The sequence below is a fragment of the Moschus berezovskii genome, chromosome 14, assembly GCF_049115385.1.
Source record: "Moschus berezovskii isolate FMDL1 chromosome 14, NW_MosBer_1.0, whole genome shotgun sequence".
In the NCBI taxonomy this organism is placed as follows: domain Eukaryota; kingdom Metazoa; phylum Chordata; class Mammalia; order Artiodactyla; family Moschidae; genus Moschus; species Moschus berezovskii.
The window spans coordinates 21,117,522-21,133,451 of NC_142473.1; the positions used below are offsets into that span (position 1 = coordinate 21,117,522).

At 38.6% G+C, this 15,930-nt stretch overlaps 1 pseudogene; it reads left to right on the forward strand.

The window, feature by feature from the left end:
• The first annotated feature begins 436 nt into the window (after positions 1-436).
• Positions 437-1,461, forward strand: LOC129554291 (centromere protein N pseudogene; annotated as a pseudogene).
• Positions 1,462-15,930: the final 14,469 nt, after the last annotated feature.

The following is a 15,930-nucleotide window of genomic DNA, read 5'->3' on the forward strand; positions in this document are numbered from 1 at the left end:
ATAACAGTAGATTTCACTTTTTTCTCAAGTGCACATGGAACATTCTCCAAGAAATCACATCTTGGGGCACAAACCAAGCCTTGGTAAATTTTTTTAAAACTGAAATCATTTCAAGCATCTTTTCTGATCACAACTTTATACAACTAAATATCAACTACAAGGAAAAAAATCTATAAAAACACAAGCACATGAGGCTAAACAATACACTTCTGAATAACCAAAGGCCACTGAAGAAATCAAAGAGGAAATAAATAATAGCTAGAAGTAAATGACACTGAAAACACAACTCAAAACATATGGGATGCAGTGCGGGATGGTAAGAGGACCCCTGGCGGCATGGGATCAGGCGGGATGTGGCGGGAGCCTAGAAGAAGCCACGTCCCATGACTCTGAGGCGACTCTCTCGTGACTGCCAAGGGTCCCAAGTACCAAAGAGATGGATGAAACTCTTGCTGAGTTTTTCAGGAGGACCATCTTGAAAATCCCAATGACTGAAATGATGACAATCCGAAAAACCTGGAATTTTTTGTCTGAAAATCAACTGCAGACCGTAAACTTTCGACAGAGAAAGGAATCTATTGTTCAGGACTTGGTTCTGCTTTGTGAGATACTCAGTTTCATCGGCACCAGAAAATTTGGGATGTTTTTCAGATGAGTAAAGGACCAGGTGATGACACTGATCTTTTTGATATGGAACAATTCAAAAGTTCATTCAAGAAAATTCTTCAGAGAGCATTAAAAAATGTGACAGTCAGCTTCAGAGACGCCGAGAAGAACTCGGTATGGATTCGAATTGCCTGGGGAACACAGAATAAAAAGCCAAACCAGTACAAACCTGCTTACATGGTATACTATTCCCAAACTCCATATGCCTTCACTTCGTCCTCCCAACTGAAAAGCAATCTACCCCTTCTGGGTCAGGCACTGACAGTTGCTAGTAAACACCATCACATTGTGAAAATGGACCTCAGAAGCCGGTATCTGGACTCTCTTAAGGCTATTGTTTTTAAACAGTATAATCAGAGCTTTGAAACTCACAACTCTACTACATCTCTACAAGAAAGAAGTCTTGGGCTAGATATAAACATGATTTCTAGGATCATTCATGAAAACAAAGTAGAAAAAGAAAGAGTGCAGAGTGACTCAAGAAATTTTTGGAGACTATCCTCAACCAAGACTAGAATTTGCCCAATATAAGCTTGAAACAAAATTCAAAAATGACTTAAATGGGGGCATCCTGGCTGAGAGAGAAGAGCCCCTCTGGTGCCTGGTAAAGTTCTCTAGCCCACATCTTCTGGAAGCACTAAAATCCCTGGCCCCAGCTGGTATTGCAGATGTACCACTTTCTCCACTGCTCACTTGCATATCCAATAAGGGAAAGAATTATTTTAAAATTAGAGATAAATAAGCTATATGTGGTTTTTGTAAGCACAGCATCCTTGACTGTATTGCGTATGAATTTTAGTTAATGACTGGCTGGAGAGTTTCTATCTACAAAACTTATTTTAGAAATTCATCCTTGATATTGAAGATTTGGAAATGTTCAATGTAATTTTTGGGACTGATTATTTTCTCCTGCCACAAAGGATAGCAGTCGCGGGACTAAGATGTGACAGGATGTCTTTTTTCTCACTCTTGTCTATCCTCAACCCCAGAGAGGTCTGGTTCCATTTGCTGGTTCCCAAGGATTTTCTCTTAAGCCTTGGATCACAGAAAGAAGCACCAAGAAACTATACTAAACTCAAAATTTTCTAAGAGAAGCATAAAATTGGTCCATTCAAAGGGCACAATTGGGCCCATTAAGTTATTATTGCAGGAGGTAACCTACAAATTGGAGTAGGAAAAGGCAACCCACTCCAGTGTTCTTGCCTGGAGAATCCCAGGGACAGGGGAGGCTGGTGGGCTGCCGTCTATGGGGTTGCACACAGTCAGACACGACTGAAGTGATGCAGCAGCAAAGGCAACGCTAAGAGGGAAATTTATAGCAATATAAGCCTAGCTTAATAAACAAGAGAAACATTAAATAAACTAACTAACCCTAAACCTAAAGCAACTAACAAAAGAAGAATTTTAAAAATACCTGAGGTTAGTAGAAGGAAAGAAATCATAAAGATCAGAGTAGAATTAAATGAAAAAGAAATGGAAACAATAGCAAAGATCAATAAAAGTAAAAGTTGATTATTTGAGAAGCTAAAACAAATTGGCAAATCTTTATCCAAACTTATTAAGAAAAAAAGAAGACTCAAATCAATAAAATCAGAAATGAAAAAGGAGAAGTTACAACAGACAAAGCAGAAATACAAAGGATCATAAGAGACCACTATGAACAATCATATGCCAATAAAACAGACGATGTCCAAGAAATGCACAAAATCTTGGAAAAGTATAACCTTCCAAACTGAACCAAAAAATGTAGAAAACATGAGCAGACCAATCACAAGAATGGAAATTGAAGCTGTAATAAAAAAATTTCCAACAACAACAAATCTCAAGACCAGATGGCTTCATAAGCAATTTCTACCGAAAGTTTAGAAAAGAGCTAACACTTATCCTGCTCAATCTCTTTCAGAAAATTTCAGAGGAAGAAAAACTCCCAGTTATTCAACAAGGCCATCATCATGCTAATACCAAAATCAGACAAAGATACCACCAAAAAACAAAAAAAGAGAGAGAGAAAATAACAAGCCAATATCACTGATGAACACAGACGTAAAAATCCTCAACAAAATTCTAGAAAACAGCTTCCAACAACATGTTAAAAGGATCATACATTGTGATCAAGTGGGCTTTATCTCAGGGAGGCAAAAATTCTTCAACATACACAAATGAATCAATGTGACACACCATATTAACAAACTGAAATAGGACCATATAATCATCTCAATAGATGCAGAGAAAGATTTACAGTATCTAATGCCCATTTATGATAAACACTGTCCAGAAAGTAGGCATACAAGGATCATAATTTTTAAAAAAAGGTCATACACAAGCCCACACCAAGCATTCTCAATGGCGAAAAACTGAAACATCAGCAGCAAGACGAGTGTGCCCACTCTCACCACTATTATTCAAGACAGTTTTAGAAGTCCTAGCCATAGCAATCATAGAAAAAAATGATTGGAATGAAAGGACTCCAGATTGAAAAAGAAGCACAACTCTCACTGTTTGGAGATGACATGATACTATACATAGAAAACTCTAAAAGGCCACCAGAAAATTACTTGAACTAATCAATGAATATAGTAAAGTCACAAGATATAAAATTAATGCACAGAAATCCCATGCATTACTATACACTAACAATGAAAAGTCAGAAAGACAAGTTAGAGACATGGAACAACAGACTGGTTCCAAATCAGGAAAGGAGTACATCAAGGCTGTATATCGTCACCCTGTTTATTTAACTTATATGTAGAGTACATCATGAGAAATGCTGGACTGGATGAAGCACAAGCTGGAATCAAGATTGCTGGGAGAAATATCAATAACCTCAGATAAATAGATGACACCACATATATGGCAGAAACCGAAGAAGAACTAAAGAGCATCTTGATGAAAGTGAAAGAGGAGAATGAAAAAGTTGAATTAAAACTCAACATTCAGAAAACTAAGATCATGGCATCTGGTCCCATCACTTTATGACAAATAGATGGGGAAACAATGGAAACAGTGATAGACTATTTTGGGGGGCTCCAAAATCACTGCAGATAGTGACTGCCACCATGAAATTAAAAGACACTTGCTCCTCTGTCCTACACTATCTCTCAGAGTTTGCTCAAACTCATACCCATTAAGTCAAGCATGTAATCTAACATTCTCATCCTCTGTCACCTCCTTCTTCTTTTCCTTCAATCTTTCATAGCATCAGAATCTTTTCCAATGAGTCAGCTCTTCATATCAAACTGCCAAAGTATTGGAGCTTCAGATTCAGCAACAGTCTTTCCAGTGAATAGTCAGGGTTAATTTCCTTTAGGATTGACTGGTTTGATTTTCTTGCAGTCCAATGGAGTAAAGTCTTCTCCAGCACCACAATTCAAAAGCATCAATTCTTCAGTGCTCAGCCTTTTTTATGGTCCAATTCTCACGTCCATACATGACTACTGGAAAAACCATAGCTTTGACTATATGGATCTTTGTTGGCAAAGTAATGTGTCTGCTTTTTAATACACTGTTTAAGTTTGTCATAGTTTTCTTTCCAAGGAGCAAGCATCTTTAAATTTATTAGCTGCCATCACCATCTGCGACTCTGTGGACATGAGTTTGAGTGAACTCCGGAAGTTGGTGATGGACAGGGAGGCCTGGCGTGCTGTGATTCATGGGGTTGCGGAGAGTCAGACACGACTGAGCGACTGAACTGAACTGAACTGAACTGATCACCATCTGCAATGATTCTGAAGTACAAGAAAGTAAAATGTCACTGATTCCACTTTCTCCCCCACCCAACATTAGGAATACCTCAAAATATAAGTTGAATGCTAACAGCCATACAAAGGGAAATCAACAAGAATAATAACAATGGGGGACTTTAACACCCCACTTACACCAATGAACAGATCATGCAGACCAAAAATTAATTAGAAACACAAGCTTTGAATGACAGATTAGAACAGATAGACTTGATTGATATTTATAGGACATTCCATCCAAAAATAACAGAATACACTTTTTTCTCAAGTGCACATGGAACATTTTCCAGGATGGATCACATCTTGGGTCATCAATTAAACCTTGGTAAATTTAAGAAAACTGAAATCATATCAAGCATTGTTTCAGACCACAATACTGTGATATTAGAAATCAAGTACAAGAAGAAAGGAAAAAGACTATAAAAACACAAATATGTGGAGGCGAAACAATATGCTACTAAATAACCAAGAGACCACTGAAGAAATCCAGGAGAAAATTTAAAAATACCTAGAAAGAAATTACCACGAAAGCATGACTACCCAAAACCTGTGGGATGCCCAGCAAAAGCAGTTAGAAAAGGGAAATTAATAGCAATACAATTCTATCTCAAGAAATAAGCAAAAGCTTAAATAAACAATCCATCCTTACAACTAGAGAAAGAAGAACAGAAGAAAAAAGCCCCAAAGTTAGTAGAAGGAAAAAAATCATAAAGATCAAATCATAAATAAATGAAATAAAAAAGAATAGGAAAGATCAACAAAATCAAAAGCTGGTTCTTTGAGAAGATAAATACAACTGATAAAACTTTAGTCTGACTTATCAAGAGAAAAAAAGGAGAGAACTCAAATCAATAAAATTAGACATGAAAAAGGAGAAGTTATAACTGACACCAGAGAAATACAAAGCATCATAACAGACTACTACAAAAAACTATATGCCAATAGGATGAACAACCTGGAAGAAATGGACAAATTCTTAGAAAAATTTAACCTTTCAAGACAGAACCAGGAAGAAATAGAAAATACAAACAGATCAGCCACAAGAAATGAAATTGAAACTGAGATTTAAAACTTCCAACAAACAAAAGACCAGAGCCATACGGTTTACAATATTTCACAAGAGATCTCTATCAAACATTTAGAGAAGAGCTAACACTCATCCTTCTCAAACTCTCAAAAAATTGCAGAAAGAGGAATACTCCCATGCTCATTCTACAAGGCCATCATCACCCTGCTAACAAAACCAACCAAAGATACCAAACAAAAAAGAAAATTACAGACAAATATCACTGATGAACATAGTCACAAAAATGCTCAACAAAATGCTAACAAATAGAATCCAAAAAACACAGTAAAAGGATCAAACACCATGATCAGTGGGATTTATCCCAGGGATGCAAGGATTCTTTAAAATACACAAATTAATTTGATACAACATATTAAAAAATAAAAAACATATGATCATCTTAATAAATGCAGAGAAAGTTTTCAACATAATTCAACACTCATTTATGATTTAAAAAAAAAAAAAACTGTCAAAAAGTAGGTATAGAAGGAACCTACCTCAACATAATAAAGTGAAGTGAAAGTCGCTCAATCATGTCCAACTCTTTGCAACCTCATGGACCATGTAGTCCATGGAATTCTCCAGGCCAGAATACTGGAGTGGGTAGCTGTTCTCTTCTCCAGGGGACCTTCTCAATCCAGGAAGTGAGCCCAGGCCTCCCACATTGCAAGCAGATTCTTTACCAGCTGAGCCATCAGGAAAGCCCACGAATACTGGAGTAGGTAGCCTATCCCTTCTCCAGAGGATTTTCCCAACCCAGGAACTGAACCAGTATCTCCTGCATTCCAGGCAGATTCTTTACCAGCTGAGCTATTAGGGAAGACCCAATATAATAAAGGCCATATACAAAAAACCCACAGTAAACATTATTCTCAACGGTGAAAAACTGAAAGCATTTCCTCTAAGATCAGGAATAAGACAAGGGTGCCCACTCTCACCACTATTATTCAACATAGTTTTGGAAGTCCTAGCCACAGCAATCAGATAAGAAAAAGAAATAAAAGGAATCCAGATTGGAAAAGAAGTAAAACTTACACTGTTTGGAGATGACAAGATACTGTCACATGTATGTATGTGTATTAGCTGCTCAGTCGTGTCTGACTGTTTACGACCCCAAGGACTATAGCCCACCAGACTACTCTGTCTATGGGATTCTCCAGGCAAGAATACTGGAGTGGGTTGTCATTCTCTTCTGCAGGGGATCTTTCAAACCCAGGTCTCCTGCATTGTAGGCAGACTGTTTACCATCTGAGCCACCAGGGAAGCCCCTAGATACTACACACAGAAAACTCTAAAGATGCCACCAGAAAATTACTGGAGCTAATCAATTAATTTAGTAAATTTGCAGGATACAAAATGAATTTTATTTGTTTTCTTTTGGCGGGGATACAAAATTAATACACAGAAACCCCTTGCATTTCTGTATGTTCACAACAAAAAAATCAGAAAAGAGAAATTAAGGAAATAACCCCATTCGCCATTGCAGGAAAAAAATAAAATAAAATGCCTAGGAAAAGACCTACCTGAGGATGCAAAAGACCTGTATACAGAAAACTATGCTGCTGCTGCTGCTAAGTCACTTCAGTCGTGTCCGACTCTGTGTGACCCCATAGACGGAAGCCCAACCAGGCTCCCCCGTCCCTGGGATTCTCCAGGCAAGAACACTGGAGTGGGTTGCCATTTCCTTCTCCAATGTGTCAAAGTGGAAAGTGAAAAGTGAAAGTGAAGTCGCTCAGTCGTGTCCGACGAGACACTGATTTAAAAAAATCAAGGACAACACAAACAGATGGAGAGATATACCATATCCTTGGATTGAAAGAACTGATATTATGAAAATGACTATACTTCCCTGGAAGAAAAGCTATGACCAACCTAGACAGCATATTAAAAAGCAGAGACATTACTTTGCCGACAAAGGTCCATATAGTCAAAGCTATTGTTTTTTCAGTAGTCATATATGGATGTGAGAGTTGGACCATAAAAAAAAGCTGAGTGCTGAAGAGCTGACGCTTTTTTGAACTGTGGTGTTGGAGAAGATTCATGAGAGTCCCTTTGACAGCAAGGAGATCAAACCAGTCCATCCTAAAGGAAATCAGTTCTGAATATTCATTGGAAGGACTCATGATGGAGCTGAAGTTCCAATACTCTGGCCACCTGATGTGAAGAACTGACTCACTGGAAAAGACCCTGATGCTGGGAAAGATTGAAAGCAGGAGAAGGGGATGACAAAGTATGAGATGGTTGGATGGCATCACCGACTTGATGGACCTGAGTTTGAGCAAGTTCCAGGAGTTGGTGATGGACAGGGAAGCCTGGCATGCAACAGTCCATGGGATTGCAGAGTTGGTCACCACTGAATGACTAAACTGAACTGAACTCCATGTCTATTGAATCCAGTTTTCAATTATTATATTTTCATACTCAATATTAAAAGGTAAAATTCAACTGAGTAAATTTGAAGATACAACTAAGCGATTCATGAAATTAGGCAGCATCCCAATTAGCAACTAGAAGGGCACTAATATCTAGAAGTGGTTGTACAAATGAAAGGTTTTCCTAGGAAGAAGGGTGGGGCAAGGGAGCTATTAGCAGAAGGGAAAAAAAGATTACTTTTAGGCCAGAACATTTTCTTTTTGTCAGGAAGAAATTTGGTGATAGTTTTACCCTGAAGATGCCTCTTCTTCCTCTGGGGGATGGAAAGGACCCATGTAGTGGATTACTCCATTGATGCTGATCATAAAAGCCCTAACAGGTTCGTTAACATTACATTTCTGGTGCAGGTTGAAACTGCAAGTAGGCCAGGTATTAAATCTTGATTTAGTGTCATGGATTTTAGCACAAGATGTGCCATTTAGGGCTTGTGGTTTTTCTCTTTAGCACTGGGATATCTACTTGCATTTCCTTGGCTGTGTTTTGTCCCTGTTCCATATTGCCAATGTTGTCTCCTATTTTTTGAGAATATTAAGCTGATTTTAAAGCCTTATTCCAGGTAAGGGTAATCCTAAGGTGGCACAGGAATAGGACAGGGAGACTACTTTCTCCCCACAAATTCATCAAAAGATCATTTGAATGTGGAGCAACTTCCATAAAACAACTTCTGAATGCTGGCAGAGGACACCAGACACCCAGAAAGGCAGCTCAATCTCTTCAAAAGGAGGTAGGACAAAATATAAAAGGTGAAAACAGAGACAAAGCAATTACGGACAGAGACCCATCCTGGGGAGGGAGTAGTGATAGAGGAGGTGTTTCCACACAATAGGAAACCCCCTCACAGGAGAGTCTGTGGGAAGCCTTGAAATCTCAGAGGGCAACATAACCAGAAAAAAAAAACCAAACACAGAATATGCACCTAACCACAACTAACAGTAGAGAAGCAGCTCAGATGCCCACATCTGCCAGCAGCAAGTGGGGGTTGGGCAGGGAGTTATGGACTGCATCATCCATCCTTCGGGTAAGGAACAGGCTTGAATGCCCTGAGGACAATCTGAGGGGGCTAATCTGATATAGCAATCCAAACTGTGGGATTGCCAGAGAAGCAAAAAAAATAAAAAAGGACATTTCCCTCAAGTCTCTAACGCTGCACAGTGACCCCTGGTGCACGCAGAGACCAAAGGATTGTGCCCTCGTGAATACCAAAGGAGAGCAAGCTGGCTGCCATGTAGGGCCCCTATCCCTGGAAGCAGAGAGGTGGGTGTGCCACAGCCAGAGCTGGAAGTCAAGGGACCGCTGCAATCTCAGCCCCAGAGATTGCATTTCCCGCCAAACTGTGAGCAGGCTGCCAGTTGTTAACCACGTCTTCCTGGGATCCTGGTGGTTCACCTCAGACAAGAGTGTCACAGCCTGAGATCAGCTCCCCAGAGGAGACATACGGCACACCTGGGACTGTGCTCTCATGGTGCACCCGAGAAACCAAAAGGCTGGGACTGGGGAGGTGAATAAGATGCATGGCCCACCTGGGACAGTCCACTCACCGAGCACCAGTTGCCTCAGTGTCTTGGACCTGTGAAGGGCTCAAAACACACAGCCCATCTGGGTCTGTGCCCTCATGGAACACCCAAGAACCTGAGCAGTTTAGGCCTGGAAAGTGCACGAAACACAGGGCTCACTTGGGACAGTGCCCTCATGGAACACCCTGGAGCCTGAGCAGTGTGGGCCCAGGAAGTACACGCAACCTTGAGCTATGGCAAGCCAGTGTGGTCCGTCTGATATAAGCACTCCCCACACATGCCAGTGGTATTTGTTTGCAGTGTCCCTTCCTTTCCACAAACAGCTGAACACATGACTATGAATAAGTGGTCCCTTTCGCCCCCTCGTGTCAGGGTGGAAATTAGACACTGAAGAGACTTGCAAACAGAGGACGCCAAAATAAACAAAGAGGGAACTGCCATGGAATTGACAGGTGCAACAGTTTAAAACCTTGCAGTAAATGCTGAGACTGTGCATTGACTTGCAACTATAGACCTTGAGAACAAGTACAAGCCAGAAAAAGGGACAATCTGACACTGAACTGACCCCACATTGCCCACAAGAGCTCCAGAGAAATTCCTAGATGTATATTTACTGTTATCACTTTTTAGTTTTTTTAAATTTTAGTTCTTTATTACTCCTTTATCTTTCATTTTTATAGCCTACTGTTACCTAAGCGGGGGAAAAAACCCTATATTTTAAAACAAATTCCATATATATTTTTTAATTTTTGTGATCAATTTTGTTTTATACTTTTTATATTGTATTTTTGAGCATCTAACCTGTATTCTAGGTTTTCAATCTTTGCTTTTTAATATTTGTTAGCAATTTTGTACCTTCAGCATCCATCTAATTTTCAGTAGCCATTTTCACTTAGGGATTTGATGATTGACTTGATTGATCTGTCCCATTTTGACTCTCCCTTTTTTCCTCCTAGTCACCTCTATCTTCTTCCTCCCTCTTCTCTTCTTGATATAACTCTGTGAATCTCTCTGGCTGTTCCTGGCTTTGGAGAATTGTTTCATTAACCTAGGGGTTTTATCTTCTGTGATGTATGGATGGAGAAGTCTTGAAGCTACTGTAAGAGGGGGACTGAAACCCAGATGCAGGAGGCTCAACTCTAGAACTTCAGAAAATCAGAGACTTCTGACTCCAGGGAACATTAATAGATAAGAGCCCACCCAAAAGTCTCCATACCTGTACTGAAACCAAGCTCCACCCAAGAGACAGCAAGTTTCGGTGCAAGATACACCATGCTAATTCGCCACCAAAATAAGAAGAAAACACTGAATATTGAAAGATGGACTGCCCAAGGCCATACCAAACCCAGAGAAACCCCAAAACAAACTACTGGACACTTCATTGTACTCCAGAGAGAAGAGATACAGCTCCACCCACCAGAACACAGACACAAGTTCCCCCAACCGAGAAACCTTGACAAACCACTGGTCCAGCCCCACCCACAGAGAGAAGAATCCACAAATAAAAGAAATCACAACCTTCCAGCTTGAAGAAAGGGCACCCCAAACACAGAAAGCTGAACAAAATGAAAAGATAGCGAAATATCCAGCAGGTGAAGGAACATGATAAAAATCCACCAAACCAAACAAAACAGGAGGAGATAGGGAGGCTACCTGAAAAAGAATTCAGAATAATGATAGCAAAGATGATCCAAAACCTAGAAATCAAGATGTAGGTACAAATATATAGACTAGAGACAAGAATTGTGAAGAGTAAGAAATGTTTAACAAGGACCTAGAATAAATAAAGAAGAGTCAATCAATAATGAACATTGCAATAACTGAGACAGAAAAGAGGATAAGTGAGGTGGGAGATGGGATGGTGGAAATAAATGAAGCAAAGAGAAAAAATAAAAAAGATTAAAAAGAAATTAGGACAACCTCAGAGAATTCTGGGACAATATTAAATGCCCCAGCATTCGAATCATAGTTGTCCCAGAAGAAGAAGACAAAAAGAAAGAGTATGAGAAAGTACTTGAGGAGGAAACAGCCAAAAACTTCCCTAAAATGGGGAAGGAAATACCCACCCAAGTCCAAGAAACCCAGAGAGTTCCAAACAGGATAAACCCAAGGCAAAACACCCCAAGACACATATTAATCAAACTAACAAAAATTAAACACAAGGAGAAAATATTAAAAGCAGCAAGGGAAAAGCAACAAATAACACACAAGGGGATCCCCATAAGGATAACAGCTCATTTTTCAATAGAAACTCTTCAGGCCAGAAGGGAATGGCAGAATATACTTAAAGTGATGAAAGAGAAAAACCTAAAACCAAGATTACTCTACCCAGCAAGGATCTAATTCAGATATGAAGGAGAAATCAAAAGCTTTACAGACAAGCAAAAGCTGAGAGAATTCAGCACCACCAAACCAGCTCTTCAACAAATGCTAAAGGATCTTCTCTAGACAGGAAACAGAAAAGGTTTATAAAAATGAATCCAAAACAACAAAGTAAAAGATAATGGGATTGTACTTATCAATGACTACCTTAAATGTAAATGGGTTAAATGCTCCAACCAAAAGACAAAGATTGGGCAAATGGATACAAAACAAAACCCCTATATATGCTGTCTACAAAAGACTTACCTCAAACCTAGGGACACATACAGACTGAAAGTGAGGGGCTGGAAAAAGATATTTCATGCAAATGAAGACCAGAAGAAAGCAGGAGTAGCAATACTCATATCAGATAAAATAGACTGAAATAAACACCATGATAAGAGACAAAGAAGGACACTACATAATGATCAAGAGATCAATCCAAGAAGATATAGCATTATAAATATATATGCACCCAACATAGGAGCGCCTCAATACATAAGCCATGCTAACAAGTATGGAAGGGAAAATAAACAGTAACACAATAATAGAGGGGGATATTAATACCGTACTCATGCCTATGAATAGATCAACCAAAGAGAAAATTAGCAAGGAAACACAAGCTTTAAATGATACAATGGGCCAATTAGACCTAATTGATTTCTAGAGGGCATTTCACCCCAAAATAATGGATTTCACCTTTTCCTCAAGGGCACCATTTTAAGCATCTTTTCTGATCACAATGCAGTAAGATTAGATATCAACTCTTGGAAAAAAGCTATAAAAAAAACACAAACATACGGAGACTAAACAACATGCTTCTGAATAACCAACAGATCAAAAAGGAAATCAAAATATGCATAGAAACGAATGATAATGAAAACATGACAACCCAAAACTTATGGGATTCAGTAAAAGCAGTGCTAAGAGGGAGGTTCATAGCACAAACTTACCTCAAGAAACAAGAGAAACATCAAATAGACAACCTAATTTTACACCTAAAGCAACTAGAAAATGAACAAAACAACCCCCAAAATTAGTAGAAGAAAATAATTCCTAAAAATCAGAGCAGAAATAAATGAAAAAGAAATGAAGGAAACTATAGAAAGATCAACAAAGCTAAAAGTTAGTTCTTTGAGAAGACAGACAAAATAGACAAACCGTTAACCAGACCCATCAGTTTAAAAAAGTGAGAAGAATCAAATCAATAATTAAAAATGAAAATGGAGAAATCACAACAGACAACAAAGAAATACACAAGATCAGAAGAGACTACTATGAGCAATTATATGCCTATAGAAAGGACAAGTTGGAAGAAATGGACAAATTCTTAGAAAAATGTAACCTTCCAAAAATGAACCAGGGAGAAACAGAAAATCTGAACAGATCAAGCATAAGCACAAAAATCAAAGCCATAATCAAACATCTTCCAACAAACAAAAGCCCAGGACCAGATGGCTTCACAAGTGAATTCTACAGAAATATTAGTGAAGAGCTAACACCTATCCTACTTAAACTCTTCCAGAAAATTGCAGAGAAAGGAAAACTCCCAAACTCATTCTATGAGGCCACCATCACCCTGATACCAAAACTAAACAAAAATGCCACACACCAAAAAATCTACAGGCCAATATCATTGATGAACATAGATGCAAAAACCCTCAACAAAATTCTAGGAAACAGAATCCAACAACATATTAAATAGATCATACATCATGACCAAGTGGGCTTTATTCCAGGGATGCAAGGATTCTTCAATATTTGCAAATCAATCGATTTTATCAACCATATTAACAAATTGAAAGATAAAAACCACAAGATTATCTCAATAGATGCAGAGAAAGCCTTTAACGAAATTCAACACCCATTTATGATAAAAATTCTCCAGAAAGCAGGCATAGAAGGAACACACTTCAACATAATAAAAGCCATATAAGACAAACCCACAGCAAATATTATCCTCAATGGCAAAAAATTGAAAACATTTCCTCTAAAATCAGGGAAAGGGGAAGGATGCCCACTCTCATCACTACTATTAAACATAGTTTTGGAAGTCCTAGCCACAACAGTCAGAGAAGAAAAAGAAATAAAAGGAATCCAGATTGGAAAAGAAGTAAAACTCTCACTGTTTGCAGATGACATCATTCTCTACATAGAAAACCCTAAATTAGATACCACCAGAAAATTAATAGAGCAAATCAATGAATATAATAAAGTTGCAAGATATAAAACTAATACACAGAAATCCCTTACATTCCTATACAGAAAGAGAAATTAAGTAAAAAAAACAGAAAGAGAAATTAAGTAAAAATCCCATTCACCATTGCAATGAAAAGAATAAAATACTTAGGAATAAATTTACCTAAAAAAACAGAAGACCTATATATAGAAAACTATAAAACACTGATGAAAGAAATCAAAGATGATGCAAATAGATGGGGAAATATACCATGTTCGTGGATTGGAAGAATCAATATAGTGTAAATGAGTATACTACCTAAAGCAATCTATAGATTCAATGCAATACCTATCAAGCTACCCATGATATTTTTCACAAAACTAGAACAAATAATTTCACAATTTATATGGAAACACAAAAAACCTCAAATAGCCAAAGCAATCTTGAGAAAGAAGAATGGAACTGGAGAAATCAACCTTCCTGACTTCAGACTATATTACAAAGCTACAGTCAAGATACCGGCACAAAGTGTCAAGATACTGGCACATCAGGGTGCACAAAGACAGAAGTATAGGTCAGTGGAACAAAATAGAAAGCCCAGAGATAAATCCATACCCTATGGACACCTTATCTTTGACAAAGGAGGCAAAAATACACAATGGAGAAAAAACAATCTCTTTAATAAGTAGTGCTAGGAAAACTGGTCAACCACATCTGAAAGAGTTAAACTAGAACACTTGCTAACACCATACACAAAAATAAACTCAAAATGGATTAAAGATCAAAGTGTAAGTGTATAGTTTTATAAACTATAAAACTCTTAGAGGAAGACATAGGCAGAACACACTCTAACAGAAATCTCAGCAAGATCCTCTATGACCCACCTCCCAGAGTAACAGAAATAAAAACAAAAATAAACAAATGGGACAAAATTAAACTTAAAAGCTCTTGCACAATGAAGGAAACTATAAGTAAGGTGAAAAGGCAGCCTTCAGAATGGGAAAAAATAATAGCAAACAAAACAACTGACAAAGAATAAATCTCCAAAATATACAAGCAGTTCATACAGCTCAATACCAGTAAAACAAACAACCCAATCAAAAAGAGGGCCAAAGAACTCAACAGACATGTCTCCAAAGAAGACATACAGATGGCTAATAAAAACATGAAAAGATGCTCAACATTACTCATTATTAGAGAAATGCAAATCAAAACCACAATGAAGTATCATCTCACGCTGGTCAGAATCGCCACCATCAAAAGTCTACAGACAATAAATACTGGAGAGGGTGTGGAAGAAAGGGAACCCACTTACACTGTTGGTGTGAATTCAAACTGATACAGCCACTATGGAGAACAGTGTGAAGATTCCTTAAAAAACTGGAAATAGAACTTCCATACAACCCAGCAATCCCACTGCTGGGCATACACATCGAGGAAACCAGAAATGAAAGAGACACGTGTACCCCAATGTTCATTTCAGCACTCTTTACAATAGCTAAGACACGAAAGCAACCCAGGTGTCCACTGGCAGATGAATGGATAAGAAAGTTGTGGTACATATACACAATGGAATATTCAGTTCAGTCACTCAGTCGTATCCGACTCTTTGCGACCCCATGAATCACAGCACGCCAACTCCCGGAGTTCACTCAAACTCACCTCCATCGAGTCAGTGATGTCATCCAGCCATCTCATTCTCTGTCGTCCCCTTCTCCTCCTGCCCCCAATCCCTCCCAGCATCAGAGTCTTTTCCAGTGAGTCAACTCGTCGCATGAGGTGGCCAAAGTATTGGAGTTTCAGCTTTAGCATCAGTCCTTCCAATGAACACCCAGGACTGATCTCTTTTACAATGGACTGGTTGGATCTCCTTGCAGTCCAAGGGACTCTCAAGAGTCTTCTCCAGAACCACAGTTCAAAAGCATCAATTCTTCAGCGATCAGCTTTCTTCACAGTCCAACTCTCACATCC